The 20,933-nt window shown below is 43.7% G+C and overlaps 1 long non-coding RNA gene across 2 annotated transcripts in view; it reads left to right on the top strand.

Moving 5' to 3' along the window:
* LOC137217929 (uncharacterized) overlaps positions 1-20,724 on the top strand; it is a 415,713-nt gene extending 394,989 nt beyond the window's left edge. Inside the window, exon 3 of one of the 2 annotated variants that reach the window (XR_010940319.1) lies at positions 20,632-20,724. This is a non-coding gene — a long non-coding RNA (uncharacterized lncRNA). Of the gene's footprint in view, positions 1-105; positions 191-20,631 lie in introns of those variants that run through there. The other variant, XR_010940320.1, reaches the window with a different exon arrangement.
* The last annotated feature ends 209 nt before the right edge of the window (positions 20,725-20,933 follow it).

Genomic DNA, 20,933 nt, shown 5'->3' with positions numbered 1-20,933 from the left:
ACCCTGTTCTGTTTTGTAATTCAGTTCCTGGGTAGCCAAGATTACATTCCATGTAGTAGTGATAACTTATGATGTTTCTTTTTCTGTGTGACTTATTTCACTTAGAATCATCGTACCTGAATCCACTCATTATGCTGCTAGGGGCCTGATGACATAGATTTCATTGCTGAGTGATATTGCCTTGTACGTAAGTACCACAACTTCTTTATCCATTTTTCACTTTCTGTGATACTGAATTTGTACTGTAAATGACGTTCTTGGAAACAGAGCCATCCCAAACTTTGAGGTGGCTGTGTCTTTTTGATTTTAATTTCCCTAAGCTATAGGACCATAAGTGGAAGTGCCCTAGGCTCTGTTGCTTTGTTTTGTAGATGTTTCAGGAAACACCATACACTTCTCCAGAGTGGCTGTTGGCAATTTACATCCCGCCCATCAGCATAACAAGGCTCCCAGTTCTCCATGGCCTGTCCTGCCTTTATGGATTTTACACATTTTTCAGATGGCCCTTTTGACCGGGGGGCAGTGAGACTTCATTGTAGTGCAGATTTCCTTTGCAAGCTTGCTTGGTTGGCCAAAAAGTGCGTATGCGTTTTGTCCTGAATATATTCAGTAAAAAATGCATACGCCCTTTTTGGACAAGTGCATCATTGTGGACGTTCTGCCTCTTTTCCTATGCTTTACATGCAATTCCAGTCTACCTCCTGAAATCGGTTTCCTGCAATTCTGCCCCGCTTTCAAGTCCTCTTGGCAGCCTTACTTCAATATATTTTTGGACGATAGCTGTCATTTTTAACTCTGCAGGTTTGTGAATTACAGTGCCCCTGAGCTCCTTTCTTCAACTCGCTTTCTTGTGAGCTGGCCGCAACACCGCAGGATTGCTTCAGGCCCTAGTGTGGTTCCGGCATGGCACGCTGAGCCTTTGGTTAATTCTTCTTCCTGGTGGCAAATGAGAGTTAAATTTGCCCGTCCAGACACCTCCAGCTAGTCTCTCATTGGTTTGCCCTATTCCTGTTCATTTTCCGCAGAAATTGCAAACTGGGCCAAACAGAGGGTTAAAAGCACTGACTCTCCAAGTGGGAAGAGTGTTAGTAAAGCGTCTGGAATGTTGCACACGAGTACCAGGGGATGAAACCTGAGACACATTTGAACACGTTTCCCGATCACACGGTGGATCATACTCTGGGTTCCACATGCATGTTTTAGCTGAAGGAAGAATCCCTTAAACCTGGAGAGTTGAGACCCATGGAATGGGTACCATGCAATATGACTTCAAAGGGTCTGCATTTGCTCACCGAACCTCACCAATCCTATCACTGCTGCGTTTATGCCGCTGTACACACGCTTGATTCTCTTGCGGAGACATAGAAATCCATAGGTTTTAAGATACTTACTAGTCATCTATATTCTTAGGCGGTTAATATGTGGTGTAGAGTCCACTTCATTGAGCAAGGAGTAACTCTTGTCTATTACATATTTGGCTTATGGAACGGTATCTGTGCTAATTTCAATCTCTGATTTTATGCAGCACCCCAACTCACCTTTCCCCTTAAGCAAGCATAAGTTGGTTTTCTACATTTGAGACCCTGTTCTGTTTTGTAATTCAGTTCCTGTGTAGCCAAGTTTACATTCCGTGTAGTAGTGATATCTTATGATGTTTATTTTTCTGTGTGACTTATTTCACTTAGAATCATCGTACCTGAATCCACTCATTATGCTGCTACGGGCCTGATGACATAGATTTCATTGCTGAGTGATATTGAATTGTACGTAAGTACCATAACTTCTTTATCCATTTTTCGCTTTCTGTGATATTGAACTTGTACCGTAAACGAGGTTCTTGTAAACAGAGCTGTCCCAAACTTTGGGGTGGCTGTGTCTTTTTTATTTTAATTTCCCTAAGCTATAGGACCATAAGTGGAATTGCCCTAGGCTCTGTTGCTTTGTTTTTTAGATGTTTCAGGAAACACCATACACTTCTCCAGAGTGGCTGTTGGCAATTTACATCCCGCCCATCAGCATAACAAGGCTCCCAGTTCTCCATGGCCTGTCCTGCCTTTCTGGATTTTACACTTTTTTCAGATGGCCCTTTTGACCGGGGGGCAGTGAGACTTCATTGTAGTGCAGATTTCCTTTGCAAGCTTGCTTGGTTGGCCAAAAAGGGCGTATGCGTTTTTTCCTGAATATACTCAGGAAAAAACGCATACGCCCTTTTTGGCCAAGTGCATCATTGTGGACGTTCTGCCTCTTTTCCTATGCTTTACATGCAATTCCAGTCTACCTCCTGAAATCGGTTTCCTGCAATTCTGCCCCACTTTCAAGTCCTCTTGGCAGCCTTACTTCAATATATTTTTGGACGATAGCTGTCATTTATAACTCTGCAGGTTTGTGAATTACAGTGCCCCTGAGCTCCTTTCTTCAACTCGCTTTCTTGTGAGCTGGCCGCAACACCGCAGCATTGCTTCAGGCCCTAGTGTGGTTCCGGCATGGCACGCTGAGCCTTTGGTTAATTCCTCTTCCTGGTGGCAAATGAGAGTTAAATTTGCCCGTCCAGACACCTCCAGCTAGTCTCTCATTGGTTCTCCCTATTCCTGTTCATTTTCCGCAGAAATTGCCAACTGGGCCAAACAGGAAGTTAAAGGCACTGACTCTCCAAGTTTGGAGAGTGTTAGTAAAGCGTCTGGAATGTTGCACCCGAGTACCAGGGGACGAAACCTGAGACACATTTGAACACGTTTCCCGATCACACGGTGGATCATACTCTGGGTTCCACATGCATGTTTTAGCTGAAGGAAGAATCCCTTAAACCTGGAGAGTTGAGACCCATGGAATGGGTAACATGCAATATGACTTCAAAGGGTCTGCATTTGCTCACCGAACCTCACCAATCCTATCACTGCTGCATTTATGCCGCTGTACACACGCTTGATTCTCTTTCGGAGACATAGAAATCCATACGTTTTAAGATTTTTACTAGGCAGGTATATTCTTAGGCGTTTAATATGCGGTGTTGTGTCCTCTTCGTTGAGCAAGGAGTAGCTCTTGTCTATTACATATTTGGCTTATGGAACGGTATCTGTGCTAATTTCAATCTCTCGTTTTATGCAGCACCCCAACTCACCTTTCTCCTTAAGCAAGCATAAGTTGGTTTTCTACATTTCAGACCCTGTTCTGTTTTGTAATTCAGTTCCTGGGTAGCCAAGATTACATTCCATGTAGTAGTGATAACTTATGATGTTTCTTTTTCTGTGTGACTTATTTCACTTAGAATCATCGTACCTGAATCCACTCATTATGCTGCTAGGGGCCTGATGACATAGATTTCATTGCTGAGTGATATTGCCTTGTACGTAAGTACCACAACTTCTTTATCCATTTTTCACTTTCTGTGATACTGAATTTGTACTGTAAATGACGTTCTTGGAAACAGAGCCATCCCAAACTTTGAGGTGGCTGTGTCTTTTTGATTTTAATTTCCCTAAGCTATAGGACCATAAGTGGAAGTGCCCTAGGCTCTGTTGCTTTGTTTTGTAGATGTTTCAGGAAACACCATACACTTCTCCAGAGTGGCTGTTGGCAATTTACATCCCGCCCATCAGCATAACAAGGCTCCCAGTTCTCCATGGCCTGTCCTGCCTTTATGGATTTTACACATTTTTCAGATGGCCCTTTTGACCGGGGGGCAGTGAGACTTCATTGTAGTGCAGATTTCCTTTGCAAGCTTGCTTGGTTGGCCAAAAAGTGCGTATGCGTTTTGTCCTGAATATATTCAGTAAAAAATGCATACGCCCTTTTTGGACAAGTGCATCATTGTGGACGTTCTGCCTCTTTTCCTATGCTTTACATGCAATTCCAGTCTACCTCCTGAAATCGGTTTCCTGCAATTCTGCCCCGCTTTCAAGTCCTCTTGGCAGCCTTACTTCAATATATTTTTGGACGATAGCTGTCATTTTTAACTCTGCAGGTTTGTGAATTACAGTGCCCCTGAGCTCCTTTCTTCAACTCGCTTTCTTGTGAGCTGGCCGCAACACCGCAGGATTGCTTCAGGCCCTAGTGTGGTTCCGGCATGGCACGCTGAGCCTTTGGTTAATTCTTCTTCCTGGTGGCAAATGAGAGTTAAATTTGCCCGTCCAGACACCTCCAGCTAGTCTCTCATTGGTTCTCCCTATTCCTGTTCATTTTCCGCAGAAATTGCAAACTGGGCCAAACAGAAGGTTAAGGGCACTGACTCTCCAAGTGGGGAGAGTGTTAGTAAAGCGTCTGGAATGTTGCACCCGAGTACCAGGGGACGAAAAGTGAGACATTTGAACACGTTTCCCGATCACACGGTGGATCATACTCTGGGTTCCACATGCATGTTTTAGCTGAAGGAAGAATCCTTTAAACCTGGAGAGTTGAGACCCATGGAATGGGTACCATGAAATATGACTTCAAAGGGTCTGCATTGGCTCACCGATCCTCACCAATCCTATCACTGCTGCGCTTATGCCGCTGTACACACGCTTGATTCTCTTTCGGAGACATATAAATCCATAGGTTTTAAGATACTTACTAGTCATCTATATTCTTAGGCGGTTAATATGTGGTGTAGAGTCCACTTCATTGAGCAAGGAGTAACTCTTGTCTATTACATATTTGGCTTATGGAACGGTATCTGTGCTAATTTCAATCTCTGATTTTATGCAGCACCCCAACTCACCTTTCCCCTTAAGCAAGCATAAGTTGGTTTTCTACATTTGAGACCCTGTTCTGTTTTGTAATTCAGTTCCTGTGTAGCCAAGTTTACATTCCGTGTAGTAGTGATATCTTATGATGTTTATTTTTCTGTGTGACTTATTTCACTTAGAATCATCGTACCTGAATCCACTCATTATGCTGCTACGGGCCTGATGACATAGATTTCATTGCTGAGTGATATTGAATTGTACGTAAGTACCATAACTTCTTTATCCATTTTTCGCTTTCTGTGATATTGAACTTGTACCGTAAACGAGGTTCTTGTAAACAGAGCTGTCCCAAACTTTGGGGTGGCTGTGTCTTTTTTATTTTAATTTCCCTAAGCTATAGGACCATAAGTGGAATTGCCCTAGGCTCTGTTGCTTTGTTTTTTAGATGTTTCAGGAAACACCATACACTTCTCCAGAGTGGCTGTTGGCAATTTACATCCCGCCCATCAGCATAACAAGGCTCCCAGTTCTCCATGGCCTGTCCTGCCTTTCTGGATTTTACACTTTTTTCAGATGGCCCTTTTGACCGGGGGGCAGTGAGACTTCATTGTAGTGCAGATTTCCTTTGCAAGCTTGCTTGGTTGGCCAAAAAGGGCGTATGCGTTTTTTCCTGAATATACTCAGGAAAAAACGCATACGCCCTTTTTGGCCAAGTGCATCATTGTGGACGTTCTGCCTCTTTTCCTATGCTTTACATGCAATTCCAGTCTACCTCCTGAAATCGGTTTCCTGCAATTCTGCCCCACTTTCAAGTCCTCTTGGCAGCCTTACTTCAATATATTTTTGGACGATAGCTGTCATTTATAACTCTGCAGGTTTGTGAATTACAGTGCCCCTGAGCTCCTTTCTTCAACTCGCTTTCTTGTGAGCTGGCCGCAACACCGCAGCATTGCTTCAGGCCCTAGTGTGGTTCCGGCATGGCACGCTGAGCCTTTGGTTAATTCCTCTTCCTGGTGGCAAATGAGAGTTAAATTTGCCCGTCCAGACACCTCCAGCTAGTCTCTCATTGGTTCTCCCTATTCCTGTTCATTTTCCGCAGAAATTGCCAACTGGGCCAAACAGGAAGTTAAAGGCACTGACTCTCCAAGTTTGGAGAGTGTTAGTAAAGCGTCTGGAATGTTGCACCCGAGTACCAGGGGACGAAACCTGAGACACATTTGAACACGTTTCCCGATCACACGGTGGATCATACTCTGGGTTCCACATGCATGTTTTAGCTGAAGGAAGAATCCCTTAAACCTGGAGAGTTGAGACCCATGGAATGGGTAACATGCAATATGACTTCAAAGGGTCTGCATTTGCTCACCGAACCTCACCAATCCTATCACTGCTGCATTTATGCCGCTGTACACACGCTTGATTCTCTTTCGGAGACATAGAAATCCATACGTTTTAAGATTTTTACTAGGCAGGTATATTCTTAGGCGTTTAATATGCGGTGTTGTGTCCTCTTCGTTGAGCAAGGAGTAGCTCTTGTCTATTACATATTTGGCTTATGGAACGGTATCTGTGCTAATTTCAATCTCTCGTTTTATGCAGCACCCCAACTCACCTTTCTCCTTAAGCAAGCATAAGTTGGTTTTCTACATTTCAGACCCTGTTCTGTTTTGTAATTCAGTTCCTGGGTAGCCAAGATTACATTCCATGTAGTAGTGATAACTTATGATGTTTCTTTTTCTGTGTGACTTATTTCACTTAGAATCATCGTACCTGAATCCACTCATTATGCTGCTAGGGGCCTGATGACATAGATTTCATTGCTGAGTGATATTGCCTTGTACGTAAGTACCACAACTTCTTTATCCATTTTTCACTTTCTGTGATACTGAATTTGTACTGTAAATGACGTTCTTGGAAACAGAGCCATCCCAAACTTTGAGGTGGCTGTGTCTTTTTGATTTTAATTTCCCTAAGCTATAGGACCATAAGTGGAAGTGCCCTAGGCTCTGTTGCTTTGTTTTGTAGATGTTTCAGGAAACACCATACACTTCTCCAGAGTGGCTGTTGGCAATTTACATCCCGCCCATCAGCATAACAAGGCTCCCAGTTCTCCATGGCCTGTCCTGCCTTTATGGATTTTACACATTTTTCAGATGGCCCTTTTGACCGGGGGGCAGTGAGACTTCATTGTAGTGCAGATTTCCTTTGCAAGCTTGCTTGGTTGGCCAAAAAGTGCGTATGCGTTTTGTCCTGAATATATTCAGTAAAAAATGCATACGCCCTTTTTGGACAAGTGCATCATTGTGGACGTTCTGCCTCTTTTCCTATGCTTTACATGCAATTCCAGTCTACCTCCTGAAATCGGTTTCCTGCAATTCTGCCCCGCTTTCAAGTCCTCTTGGCAGCCTTACTTCAATATATTTTTGGACGATAGCTGTCATTTTTAACTCTGCAGGTTTGTGAATTACAGTGCCCCTGAGCTCCTTTCTTCAACTCGCTTTCTTGTGAGCTGGCCGCAACACCGCAGGATTGCTTCAGGCCCTAGTGTGGTTCCGGCATGGCACGCTGAGCCTTTGGTTAATTCTTCTTCCTGGTGGCAAATGAGAGTTAAATTTGCCCGTCCAGACACCTCCAGCTAGTCTCTCATTGGTTCTCCCTATTCCTGTTCATTTTCCGCAGAAATTGCAAACTGGGCCAAACAGAAGGTTAAGGGCACTGACTCTCCAAGTGGGGAGAGTGTTAGTAAAGCGTCTGGAATGTTGCACCCGAGTACCAGGGGACGAAAAGTGAGACATTTGAACACGTTTCCCGATCACACGGTGGATCATACTCTGGGTTCCACATGCATGTTTTAGCTGAAGGAAGAATCCTTTAAACCTGGAGAGTTGAGACCCATGGAATGGGTACCATGAAATATGACTTCAAAGGGTCTGCATTGGCTCACCGATCCTCACCAATCCTATCACTGCTGCGCTTATGCCGCTGTACACACGCTTGATTCTCTTTCGGAGACATATAAATCCATAGGTTTTAAGATTCTTACTAGTCAGCTATATTTTTAGGCGTTTAATATGGTGTGTTGTGTCCTCTTCGTTGAGCAAGGAGTAGCTCTTCTCTATTACATATTTGGATTATGGAACGGTATCTGTTCTAATTTCAATCTCTGGTTTTATGTAGCACCCCAACTCACCTTTCCCCTTAAGCAAGCATAAGTTGGTTTTCTACATTTGATACCCTGTTCTGTTTTGTAATTCTGTTCCTGTGTAGCCAAGTTTACATTCCGTGTATTAGTGATATCTTATGATGTTTCTTTTTCTGTGTGACTTATTTCACTTAGAGTCATCATACCTGAATCCACTCATTATGCTGCTATGGGTCTGATGACATAGATTTCATTGCTGAGTGATATTGCATTGTACGTAAGTACCACAACTTCTTTATCCATTTTTCACTTTCTGTGATATTGAATTTGTACTGTAAACGAGGTTCTTGTAAACAGAGCCGTCCCAAATTTTGGGGTGGCTGTGTCTTTTTGATTTTAATTTCCCTAAGCTATAGGACCATAAGTGGAAGCGCCCTAGGCTCTGTTGCTTTGTTTTTTATATGTTTCAGGAAACACCATACACTTCTCCAGAGTGGCTGTTGGCAATTTACATCCCGCCCATCAGCATAACAAGGCTCCCAGTTCTCCATGGCCTGTCCTGCCTTTCTGGATTTTACACTTTTTTCAGACGGCCCTTTTGACCGGGGGGCAGTGAGACTTCATTTTAGTGCAGATTTCGTTTGCAAACTTGCTTGGTTGGCCAAAAAGGGCGTATGCGTTTTTTCCTGAATATATTCAGGAAAAAACGCATACGCACTTTTTGGCCAAGTGCATCATTGTGGACGTTCTGCCTCTTTTCCTATGCTTTACATGCAATTCCAGTCTACCTCCTGAAACCGGTTTCCTGCAATTCTGCCCCGCTTTCAAGTCCTCTTGGCAGCCTTACTTCAATATATTTTTGGACGATAGCTGTCATTTTTAACTCTGCAGGTTTGTGAATTACAGTGCCCCTGAGCTCCTTTCTTCAACTCGCTTTCTTGTGAGCTGGCCGCAACACCGCAGGATTGCTTCAGGCCCTAGTGTGGTTCCGGCATGGCACGCTGAGCCTTTGGTTAATTCCTCTTCCTGGTGGGAAATGAGAGTTAAATTTGCCCGTCCAGACACCTCCAGCTAGTCTCTCATTGGTTCTCCCTATTCCTGTTCCTTTTCCGCAGAAATTGCAAACTGGGCCAAACAGAAGTTTAAAGGCACTGACTCTCCAAGTGGGGAGAGTTTTAGTAAAGCGTCTGGAATGTTGCACCCGAGTACCAGGGGACGAAAACTGAGACACATTTGAACACGTTTCCCGATCACACGGTGGATCATACTCTGGGTTCCACATGCATGTTTTAGGTGAAGGAAGAATCCCTTAAACCTGGAGAGTTGAGACCCATGGAATGGGTACCATGAAATATGACTTCAAAGGGTCTGCATTTGCTCACCGAACCTCACCAATCCTATCACTGCTGCGTTTATGCCGCTGTACACACGCTTGATTCTCTTTTGGAGACATATAAATCCATAGGATTTAAGATTCTTACTAGTCAGGTGTATTCTTAGGCATTTAATATGAGATGTAGAGTCCACTTCGTTGAGCAAGGAGTAGCTCTTGTCTATTACATATTTGGCTTATGGAACGGTATCTGTGTTAATTTAAATCTCCGGTTTTATGCAGCACCCCAACTCACCTTTCCCCTTAAGCAAGCATAAGTTGGTTTTCTACATTTGAGACCCTGTTCTGTTTTGTAATTCAGTTTCTGTGTAGGCAAGTTTACATTCCTTGTAGTAGTGATATCTTATGATGTTTCTTTTTCTGTGTGACTTATTTCACTTAGAATCATCGTACCTGAATCCACTCATTATGCTGCTACGGGCCTGATGATATAGATTTCATTGCTGAGTGATATTGCATTATACGTAAGTACCACAAATTCTTTATCCATTTTTCACTTTCTGTGTTATTGAACTTGTACCGTAAACGAGGTTCTTGTAAACAGAGCCGTCCCAAACTTTGGGGTGGCTGTGTCTTTTTGATTTTAATTTCCCTAAGCTATAGGACCGTAAGTGGAAGTGCCCTAGGCTCTGTTGCTTTGTTTTTTAGATGTTTCAGGAAACACCATACACTTCTCCAGAGTGGCTGTTGGCAATTTACATCCCGCCCATCAGCATAACAAGGCTCCCAGTTCTCCATGGCCTGTCCTGCCTTTCTGGATTTTACACTATTTTCCGATGGCCCTTTTGACCAGGGGGGCAGTGAGACTTCATTGTAGTGCAGATTTCCTTTGCAAGCTTGCTTGGTTGACCAAAAAGTGCATATGCGTTTTTTCCTGAATATATTCAGGAAAAAACGCATACGCCCTTTTTGGCCAAGTGCATCATTGTGGACGTTCTGCCTCTTTTCCTATGCTTTACATGTAATTCCAGTCTACCTCCTGAAATCGGTTTCCTACAATTCTGCCCCGCTTTCAAGTCCTCTTGGCAGCCTTACTTCAATATATTTTTGGACGATAGCTGTCATTTATAACTCTGCAGGTTTGTGAATTACAGTGCCCCTGAGCTCCTTTCTTCAACTCGCTTTCTTGTGAGCTGGCCGCAACACCGCAGCCTTGCTTCAGGCCCTAGTGTGGTTCCGCCATGGCACGCTGAGCCTTTGGTTAATTCCTCTTCCTGGTGGGAAATGAGAGTTAAATTTGCCCGTCCAGACACCTCCAGCTAGTCTCTCATTGGTTCTCCCTATTCCTGTTCATTTTCCGCAGAAATTGCAAACTGGGCCAAACAGGAGGTTAAAGGCACTGAATCTCCAAGTGGGGAGAGTGTTAGTAAAGCGTCTGGAATGTTGCACCCGAGTACCAGGGGACGAAAACTGACACATTTGAACACGTTTCCCAATCACACGGTGGATCATACTCTGGGTTCCACATGCATGTTTTAGCTGAAGGAAGAATCCCTTAAACCTGGAGAGTTGAGACCCATGGAATGGGTACCATGCAATATGATTTCATAGGGTCTGCATGTGTTCACCGAACCTCACCAATCCTATCACTGCAGCATTTATGCCACTGTACACACGCTTGATTCTCTTTCGGAGACATATAAATCCATAGGTTTTAAGATTCTTACTAGTCAGGTATATTCTTAGGCGTTTAATATGGGGTGTAGAGTCCACTTCGTTGAGCAAGGAGTAGCTCTTGTCTATTACATATTTGGCTTATGGAACGGTATCTGTGCTAATTTCAATCTCTGGTTTTATGCAGCACCCCAATTCACCTTTCCCCTTAAGCAAGCATAAGTTGGTTTTCTACATTTGAGACCCTGTTCTGTTTTGTAATTCAGTTCCTGTGTAGCCAAGTTTACATTCTGTGTAGTAGTGATATCTTATGATGTTTCTTTTTCTGTGTGACTTATTTCACTTAGAATCATCGTACCTGAATCCACTCATTATGCTGCTATGGGCCTGATGACATACATTTCATTGCTGAGTGATATTGCATTGTACGTAAGTACCACAACTTCTTTATCCATTTTTCACTTTCTGTGATATTGAACTTGTACTGTAAACGAGGTTCTTGTAAACAGAGCTGTCCCAAACTTTGGGGTGGCTGTGTCTTTTTGATTTTAATTTCCCTATGCTATAGGACCATAAGTGGAATTGCCCTAGGCTCTGTTGCTTTGTTTTTTAGATGTTTCAGGAAACACCATACACTTCTCCAGAGTGGCTGTTGGCAATTTACATTCCGCCCATCAGCATAACAAGGCTCCCAATTCTCCATGGCCTGTCCTGCCTTTCTGGATTTTACACTTTTTTCAGATGGCCCTTTTGACCGGGGGCCAGTGAGACTTCATTGTAGTGCAGATTTCCTTTGCAAGCTTGCTTGGTTGGCCAAAAAGGGCGTATGCGTTTTTTCCTGAATATATTCAGGAAAAAACGCATACGCCCTTTTTGGCCAAGTGCATCATTGTGGACGTTCTGCCTCTTTTCCTATGCTTTACATGCTATTCCAGTCTACCTCCTGAAACCGGTTTCCTGCAATTCTGCCCCGCTTTCAAGACCTCTTGGCAGCCTTACTTCAATATATTTTTGGACGATAGCTGTCATTTTTAACTCTGCAGGTTTGTGAATTACAGTGCCCCTGAGCTCCTTTCTTCAACTCGCTTTCTTGTGAGCTGGCCGCAACACCGCAGGATTGCTTCAGGCCCTAGTGTGGTTCCGGCATGGCACGTTGAGCCTTTGGTTAATTCCTCTTCCTGGTGGGAAATGAGAGTTAAATTTGCCCGTCCAGACACCTCCAGCTAGTCTCTCATTGGTTCTCCCTATTCCTGTTCATTTTCCGCAGAAATGGCAAACTGGGCCAAACAGGAGGTTAAAGGCACTGACTCTCCAAGTGGGGAGAGTGTTAGTAAAGCGCCTGGAATGTTGCACCCGAGTACCAGGGGACGAAAACTGAGACACATTTGAACACGTTTCCCGATCACATGGTGGATCATACTCTGGGTTCCACATGCATGTTTTAGCTGAAGGAAGAATCCCTTAAACCTGGAGAGTTGAGACCCATGGAATGGGTACCATGCAATATGACCTCAAAGGGTCTGCATTTGCTCACCGAACCTCACCAATCCTATCACTGCTGCGTTTATGCCGCTGTACACACGCTTGATTCTCTTTCGGAGACATAGAAATCTACAGGTTTTAAGATTCTTACTGGTCAGGTATATTCTTAGGCGTTTAATATGGGGTGTAGAGTCCACTTCGTTGAGCAAGGAGTAGCTCTTGTCTATTACATATTTGGCTTATGGAACGGTATCTGTGCTAATTTCAATCTCTGGTTTTATGCAGCACCCCAACTCACCTTTCCCCTTAAGCAAGCATAAGTTGGTTTTCTACATTTGAGACCCTGTTCTGTTTTGTAATTCAGTTCCTGTGTAGCCAAGTTTACATTCCGTGTAGTAGTGATATTTTATGATGTTTCTTTTTCTGTGTGACTTATTTCACTTAGAATCATCGTACCTGAATCCACTCATTATGCTGCTACGGGTCTGATGATATACATTTCATTGCTGAGTGATATTGCATTGTACGTAAGTACCACAAATTCTTTATCCATTTTTCGCTTTCTGTGATATTGAACTTGTACCGTAAACGAGGTTCTTGTAAACAGAGCCGTCCCAAACTTTGGGGTGGCTGTGTCTTTTTGATTTTAATTTCCCTATGCTATAGGACCGTAAGTGGAACTGCCCTAGGCTCTGTTGCTTTGTTTTTTAGATGTTTCAGGAAACACCATACACTTCTCCAGAGTGGCTGTTGGCAATTTACATCCCGCCCATCAGCATAACAAGGCTCCCAATTCTCCATGGCCTGTCCTGCCTTTCTGGATTTTACACTTTTTTCCGATGGCCCTTTTGACCGGGGGACAGTGAGACTACATTGTAGTGCAGATTTCCTTTGCAAGCTTGCTTGGTTGGCCAAAAAGGGCGTATGCGTTTTTTCCTGAATATATTCAGGAAAAAACGCATACACCCTTTTTGGCAAAGTGCATCATTGTGGACGTTCTGCCTCTTTTCCTATGCTTTACATGCAATTCCAGTCTACCTCCTGAAATCGGATTCCTGCAATTCTGCCCCGCTTTCGAGTCCTCTTGGCAGCCTTACTTCAATATATTTTTGGACAATAGCTGTCATTTATAACTCTGCAGGTTTGTGAATTACAGTGCCCCTGAGCTCCTTTCTTCAACTCGTTTTCTTGTGAGCTGGCCGCAACACCGCAGGATTGCTTCAGGCCCTAGTGTGGTTCCGGCATGGCACGCTGAGCCTTTGGTTAATTCCTCTTCCTGGTGGGAAATGAGAGTTAAATTTGCCCGTCCAGACACCTCCAGCTAGTCTCTCATTGGTTCTCCCTATTCCTGTTCATTTTCCGCAGAAATTGCAAACTGGGCCAAGCAGGAGGTTAAAGGCACTGACTCTCCAAGTGGGGAGAGTTTTAGTAAAGCGACTGGAATGTTGCACCCGAGTACCAGGGGACGAAAACTGAGACACATTTGAACACGTTTCCCGATCACATGGTGGATCATACTCTGGGTTCCACATGCATGTTTTAGCTGAAGGAAGAATCCCTTAAACCTGGAGAGTTGAGACCCATGGAATGGGTACCATGCAATATGACCTCAAAGGGTCTGCATTTGCTCACCGAACCTCACCAATCCTATCACTGCTGCGTTTATGCCGCTGTACACACGCTTGATTCTCTTTCGGAGACATAGAAATCTATAGGTTTTAAGATTCTTACTGGTCAGGTATATTCTTAGGCGTTTAATATGGGGTGTAGAGTCCACTTCGTTGAGCAAGGAGTAGCTCTTGTCTATTACATGTTTGGCTTATGGAATGGTATCTGTGCTAATTTCAATCTCTGGTTTTATACAGCACCCCAACTCACCTTTCCCCTTAAGCAAGCATAAGTTGGTTTTCTACATTTGAGACCCTGTTCTGTTTTGTAATTCAGTTCCTGTGTAGCCAAGTTTACATTCCGTGTAGTAGTGATATCTTATGATGTTTCTTTTTCTGTGTGACTTATTTCACTTAGAATCATCGTACCTGAATCCACTCATTATGCTGCTATGGGCCTGATGACATAGATTTCATTGCTGAGTGATATTGCATTGTACGTAAGTACCACAACTTCTTTATCCATTTTTCACTTTCTATGATATTGAACTTGTACTGTAAACGAGGTTCTTGTAAACAGAGCCGTCCCAAACTTTGGGGTGGCTGTGTCTTTTTGATTTTAATTTCCCTAAGCTATAGGACCATAAGTGGAAGTGCCCTAGGCTCTGTTGCTTTGTTTTTTAGATGTTTCAGGAAACACCATACACTTCTCCAGAGTGGCTGTTGGCAATTTACATCCCGCCCATCAGCATAACAAGGCTCCCAGTTCTCCATGGCCTGTCCTGCCTTTCTGGATTTTACACTTTTTTCAGATGGCCCTTTTGACCGGGGGGAAGTGAGACTTCATTGTAGTGCAGATTTCCTTTGCAAGCTTGCTTAGTTGGCCAAAAAGGGCATAAGCTTTGTTTCCTGAATATATTCAGGAAAAAACGCATACGCCCTTTTTGGCCAAGTGCATCATTGTGGACGTTCTGCCTCTTTTCCTATGCTTTGCATGCAATTCCAGTCTACCTCCTGAAATTGGTTTCCTGCAATTCTGCCCCGCTTTCAAGTCCTCTTGGCAGCCTTACTTCAATAGATTTTTGGACGATAGCTGTCATTTATAACTCTGCAGGTTTGTGAATTACAGTGCCCCTGAGCTCCTTTCTTCAACTCGCTTTCTTGTGAGCTGGCCGCAACACTGCAGGATTGCTTCAGGCCCTAGAGTGGTTCCGGCATGGCACGCTGAGCCTTTGGTTAATTCCTCTTCCTGGTGGGAAATGAGAGTTAAATTTGCCCGTCCAGACACCTCCAGCTAGTCTCTCATTGGTTCTCCCTATTCCTGTTCATCTTCCACAGAAATTGCAAACTGGGCCAAACAGGAGGTTAAAGGCACTGACTCTCCAAGTGGGGAGAGTGTTAGTAAAGCGTCTGGAATGCTGCACCCGAGTACCAGGGGACGAAAACTGAGACACATTTGAACACGTTTCCCGATCACACGGTGGATCATACTCTGTGTTCCACATGCATGTTTTAGCTGAAGGAAGAATCCCTTAAACCTGGAGAGTTGAGACCCATGGAATGGGTACCATGCAATATGACTTCAAAGGTTCTGCATTGGCTCACCGAACCTCACCAATCCTATCACTGCTGCGCTTATGCCACTGTACACACGCTTGATTCTCTTTCGGAGACATATAAATCCATAGGTTTTAAGATTCTTACTAGTCAGGTATATTCTTAGACATTTAATATGGTGTGTTGAGTCCACTTCATTGAGCAAGGAGTAGCTGTTGTCTATTACATGTTTGGCTTATGGAATGGTATCTGTGCTAATTTCAGTCTCTGGTTTTATACAGCACCCCAACTCACCTTTCCCCTTAAGCAAGCATAAGTTGGTTTTCTACATTTGAGACCCTGTTCTGTTTTGTAATTCAGTTCCTGTGTAGCCATGTTTACATTCCGTGTAGTAGTGATATCTTATGATGTTTCTTTTTCTGTGTGACTTATTTCACTTAGAATCATCGTACCTGAATCCACTCATTATGCTGCTACGGGCCTGATGATATACATTTCATTGCTGAGTGATATTGCATTGTACGTAAGTACCACAAATTCTTTATCCATTTTTCGCTTTCTGTGATATTGAACTTGTACCGTAAACGAGGTTCTTGTAAACAGAGCGGTCCCAAACTTTGGGGTGGCTGTGTCTTTTTGATTTTAATTTCCCTAAGCTATAGGACCATAAGTGGAAGTGCCCTAGGCTCTGTTGCTTTGTTTTTTAGATGTTTCAGGAAACACCATACACTTCTCCAGAGTGGCTGTTGGCAATTTACATCCCGCCCATCAGCATAACAAGGCTCCCAGTTCTCCATGGCCTGTCCTGCCTTTCTGGATTTTATACATTTTTCACATGGCCCTTTTGACAGGGGGGCAGTGAGACTTCATTGTAGTGCAGATTTCCTTTGCAAGCTTGCTTGGTTGGCCAAAAAGGGCGTATGCGTTTTTTCCTGAATATATTCAGGAAAAAACGCATACACCCTTTTTGGCCAAGTGCATCATTGTGGACGTTCTGTCTCTTTTCCTATGCTTTACAAGCAATTCCAGTCTACCTCCTGAAATCGCATACCTGCAATTCTGCCCCGCTTTCGAGTCCTCTTGGCAGCCTTACTTCAATATATTTTTGGACGATAGCTGTCATTTATAACTCTGCAGGTTTGTGAATTACAGTGCCCCTGAGCTCCTTTCTTCAACTCGCTTTCTTGTGAGCTGGCCACAACACCGCAGCATTGCTTCAGGCCCTAGTGTGGTTCCGGCATGGCACGCTGAGCCTTTGGTTACTTCCTCTTCCTGGTGGGAAATGAGAGTTAAATTTGCCCGTCCAGACACCTCCAGCTAGTCTCTCATTGGTTCTCCCTATTCCTGTTCATTTTCCGCAGAAATTGCAAACTGGGCCAAATAGGAGGTTAAAGGCACTGACTCTCCAAGTGGGGAGAGTTTTAGTAAAGCGTCTGGAATGTTGCACCCGAGTACCAGGGGACGAAAACTGAGACGCATTTGGACACGTTTCCCGATCACACGGTGGATCATACTCTGGGTTCCACATGCATGTTTTAGCTGAAGGAAGAATCCCTTAAACCTGGAGAGTTGAGACCCATGGAATGGGTACCATGCAATATGACTTCAAAGGGTCTGCATTTGCTCACCGAACCTCACCAATCCTATCACTGCTGCATTTATGCCGCTGTACACACGCTTGATTCTCTTTCGGAGACATATAAATCCATAGGTTTTAAGATTCTTACTAGTCAGGTATATTCTTAGGCGTTTAATATGGGATGTAGAGTCCACTTCGTTGAGCAAGGAGTAGCTGTTGTCTATTACATGTTTGGCTTATGGAATGGTATCTGTGCTAATTTCAATCTCTGGTTTTATGCAGCACCCCAACTCACCTTTCCCCTTAAGCAAGCATAAGTTGGTTTTCTACATTTGAGACCCTGTTCTGTTTTGTAATTCAGTTCCTGTGTAGCCAAGTTTACATTCCGTGTAGTAGTGATATCTTATGATGTTTCTTTTTCTGTGTGACTTATTTCACTTAGAATCATCGTACCTGAATCCACTCATTATGCTGCTATGGGCCTGATGACATAGATTTCATTGCTGAGTGATATTGCATTGTACGTAAGTACCACAACTTCTTTATCCATTTTTCACTTTCTGTGATATTGAACTCGTACTGTAAACGAGGTTCTTGTAAACAGAGCCGTCCCAAACTTTGGGGTGGCTGTGTCTTTTTGATTTTAATTTCCCTAAGCTATAGGACCATAAGTGGAAGTGCCCTAGGCTCTGTTGTTTTGTTTTTTAGATGTTTCAGGAAACACCATACACTTCTCCAGAGTGGCTGTTGGCAATTTACATCCCGCCCATCAGCATAACAAGGCTCCCAGTTCTCCATGGCCTGTCCTGCCTTTCTGGATTTTACACTTTTTTCAGATGGCCCTTTTGACCGGGGGGCAGTGAGACTTCATTGTAGTGCAGATTTCCTTTGCAAGCTTGCTTGGTTGGCCAAAAAGGGCGTAAGCTTTTTTTCCTGAGGAAAAAACGCATATGCCCTTTTTGGCCAAGTGCATCATTGTGGACGTTCTGCCTCTTTTCCTATGCTTTACATGCAATTCCAGTCTACCTCCTGAAATCGGATTCCTGCAATTCTGCCCCGCTTTCAAGTCCTCTTGGCAGCCTTACTTCAATAGATTTTTGGACGATAGCTGTCATTTATAACTCTGCAGGTTTGTGAATTACAGTGCCCCTGAGCTCCTTTCTTCACCTCGCTTTCTTGTGAGCTGGCCGCAACACCGCAGCATTGCTTCAGGCCCTAGTGTGGTTCCAGCATGGCAGGCTGAGCCTTTGGTTAATTCCTCTTCCTGGTGGGAAATGAGAGATAAATTTGCCCGTCCAGACACCTCCAGCTAGTCTCTCATTGTTTCTCACTATTCCTGTTCACTTTCCGGAGAAATTGAAAACTGGGCCAAACAGGAGGTTAAAGGCACTGACTCTCCAAGTGGGGAGAGTGTTAGTAAAGCGTCTGGAATGTTGCACCCGAGTACCAGGGGACGAAACCTGAGACACATTAGAACATGTTTCCTGATCACACGGTGGATCATACTCTGGGTTCCACATGCATGTTTTAGCTGAAGGAAGAATCCCTTAAACCTGGAGAGTTGAGACCCATGGAATGGGTACCATGCAATATGACTTCAAAGGGTCTGCATTTGCTCACTGAACCTCACCAATCCTATCACTGCTGCATTTATGCCTCTGTACACACTCTTGTTTCTCTTTTGGAGACATATAAATCCATAGGTTTTAAGATTCTTACTAGTGAGGTATATTCTTAGACGTTTAATATCGGGTGTTGAGTCCACTTCGTTGAGTAAGGAGTAGCTCTTGTCTATTACATATTTGGCTTATGGAATGGTATCTGTGCTAAATTAAATCTCTGGTTTTATGCAGCACCCCAACTCACCTTTCCCCTTAAGCAAGCATAAGTTGGTTTTCTACATTTGAGACCCTGTTCTGTTTTGTAATTCAGTTCCTGTGTAGCCAAGTTTACATTCCGTGTAGTAGTGATATCTTATGATGTTTCATTTTCTCTGTGACTTATTTCACTTAGAATCATCGTACCTGAATCCACTCATTATGCTGCTACGGGCCTGATGATATAGATTTCATTGCTGAGTGATATTGCATTGTACGTAAGTACCACAACTTCTTTATCCTTTTTTCACTTTCTGTGATATTGAACTTGTACTGTAAACGAGGTTCTTGTAAACAGAGCCGTCCCAAACTTTGGGGTGGCTGTGTCTTTTTGATTTTAATTTCCCTAAGCTATAGAACCGTATGTGGAAGTGCCCTAGGCTCTGTTGCTTTGTTTTTTAGATGTTTCAGGAAACACCATACACTTCTCCAGAGTGGCTGTTGGCAATTTACATCCCGCCCATCAGCATAACAAGGCTCCCAATGCTCCATGGCCTGTCCTGCCTTTCTGGATTTTACACTTTTTTCAGATGGCCCTTTTGACTGGGGGGCAGTGAGACTTCATTGTAATGCAGATTTCCTTTGCAAGCTTGCTTGGTTGGCCAAAAAGGGCGTATGCGTTTTTTCCTGAATATATTCAGGAAAAAACGCATACGCCCTTTTTGGCCAAGTGCATCATTGTGGACGTTCTGCCTCTTTTCCTATGCTTTACATGCAATTCCAGTCTACCTCCTGAAATCGGTTTCCTGCAATTCTGCCCCGCTTTCAAGTCCTCTTGGCAGCCTTACTTCAATATATTTTTGGACGATACCTGTCATTTATAACTCTGCAGGTTTGTGAATTACAGTGCCTCTGAGCTCCTTTCTTCAACTCGCTATCTTGTGAGCTGGCCGCAACACCGCAGCATTGCTTCAGGCCCTAGTGTGGTTCCGGCATGGCACGCTGAGCCTTTGGTTAATTCCTCTTCCTGGTGGGAAATGAGAGTTAAATTTGCCCGTCCACGCACCTCCAGCTAGTCTCTCATTGGTTCTCCCTATTCCTGTTCATTTTCCGCAGAAATGGCAAACTGGGCCAAACAGGAGGTTAAAGGCACTGACTCTCCAAGTGGGGAGAGTGTTAGTAAAGCGTCTGGAATGTTGCACCCGAGTACCAGGGGACGAAACCTGAGACACATTTGAACACGTTTCCCAATCACACGGTGGATCATACTCTGGGTTCCACATGCATGTTTTAGCTGAAGGAAGAATCCCTTAAACCAGGAGAGTTGAGACCCATGGAATGGGTACCATGCAATATAAATTCAAAGGTTCTGCATTGGCTCACCGAACCTCACCAATCTTATCACTGCTGCGCTTTTGCCACTGTACACACGCTTGATTCTCTTTCGGAGACATATAAATCCATAGATTTTAAGATTCTTACTAGTCAGGTATATTCTTAGACGTTTAATATGGGGTATTCAGTCCTCTTCGTTGAGCAAAGACTAGCTCTTGTCTATTACATATTTGGCTTATGGAACGGTATCTGTGCTAATTTCAATCTCTGGTTTTATGCAGCACCCCAACTCACCTTTCCCCTTAAGCAAGCATAAGTTGGTTTTCTACATTTGAGACCATGTTCTGTTTTGTAATTCAGTTCCTCTGTAGCCAAGTTTACCTTCCGTGTATTAGGGATATCTTATGATGTTTCTTTTTCTGTGTGACTTATCTTACTTAGAATCATCATACCTGAATCCACTCATTATGCTGCTATGGGCCTGATGACATAGATTTCATTGCTGAGTGATATTGCATTGTACGTAAGTACCACAAATTCTTTATCCATTTTTCACTTTCTGTGTTATTGAACTTGTACCGTAAATGAGGTTCTGGTAAACAGAGCCGTCCCAAACTTTGGGGTGGCTGTGTCTTTTTGATTTTAATTTCCCTAAGCTATAGGACCATAAGTGGAAGTGCCCTAGGCTCTGTTGCTTTGTTTTTTAGATGTTTCAGGAAACACCATACACTTCTCCAGAGTGG

The sequence above is a fragment of the Pseudorca crassidens genome, assembly GCF_039906515.1.
Source record: "Pseudorca crassidens isolate mPseCra1 chromosome 1 unlocalized genomic scaffold, mPseCra1.hap1 SUPER_1_unloc_1, whole genome shotgun sequence".
Taxonomy (NCBI): Eukaryota; Metazoa; Chordata; class Mammalia; order Artiodactyla; family Delphinidae; genus Pseudorca; species Pseudorca crassidens.
Note: the sequence above shows the minus strand (reverse complement) of the source record. Positions and strands in the feature narration are given on the sequence as shown.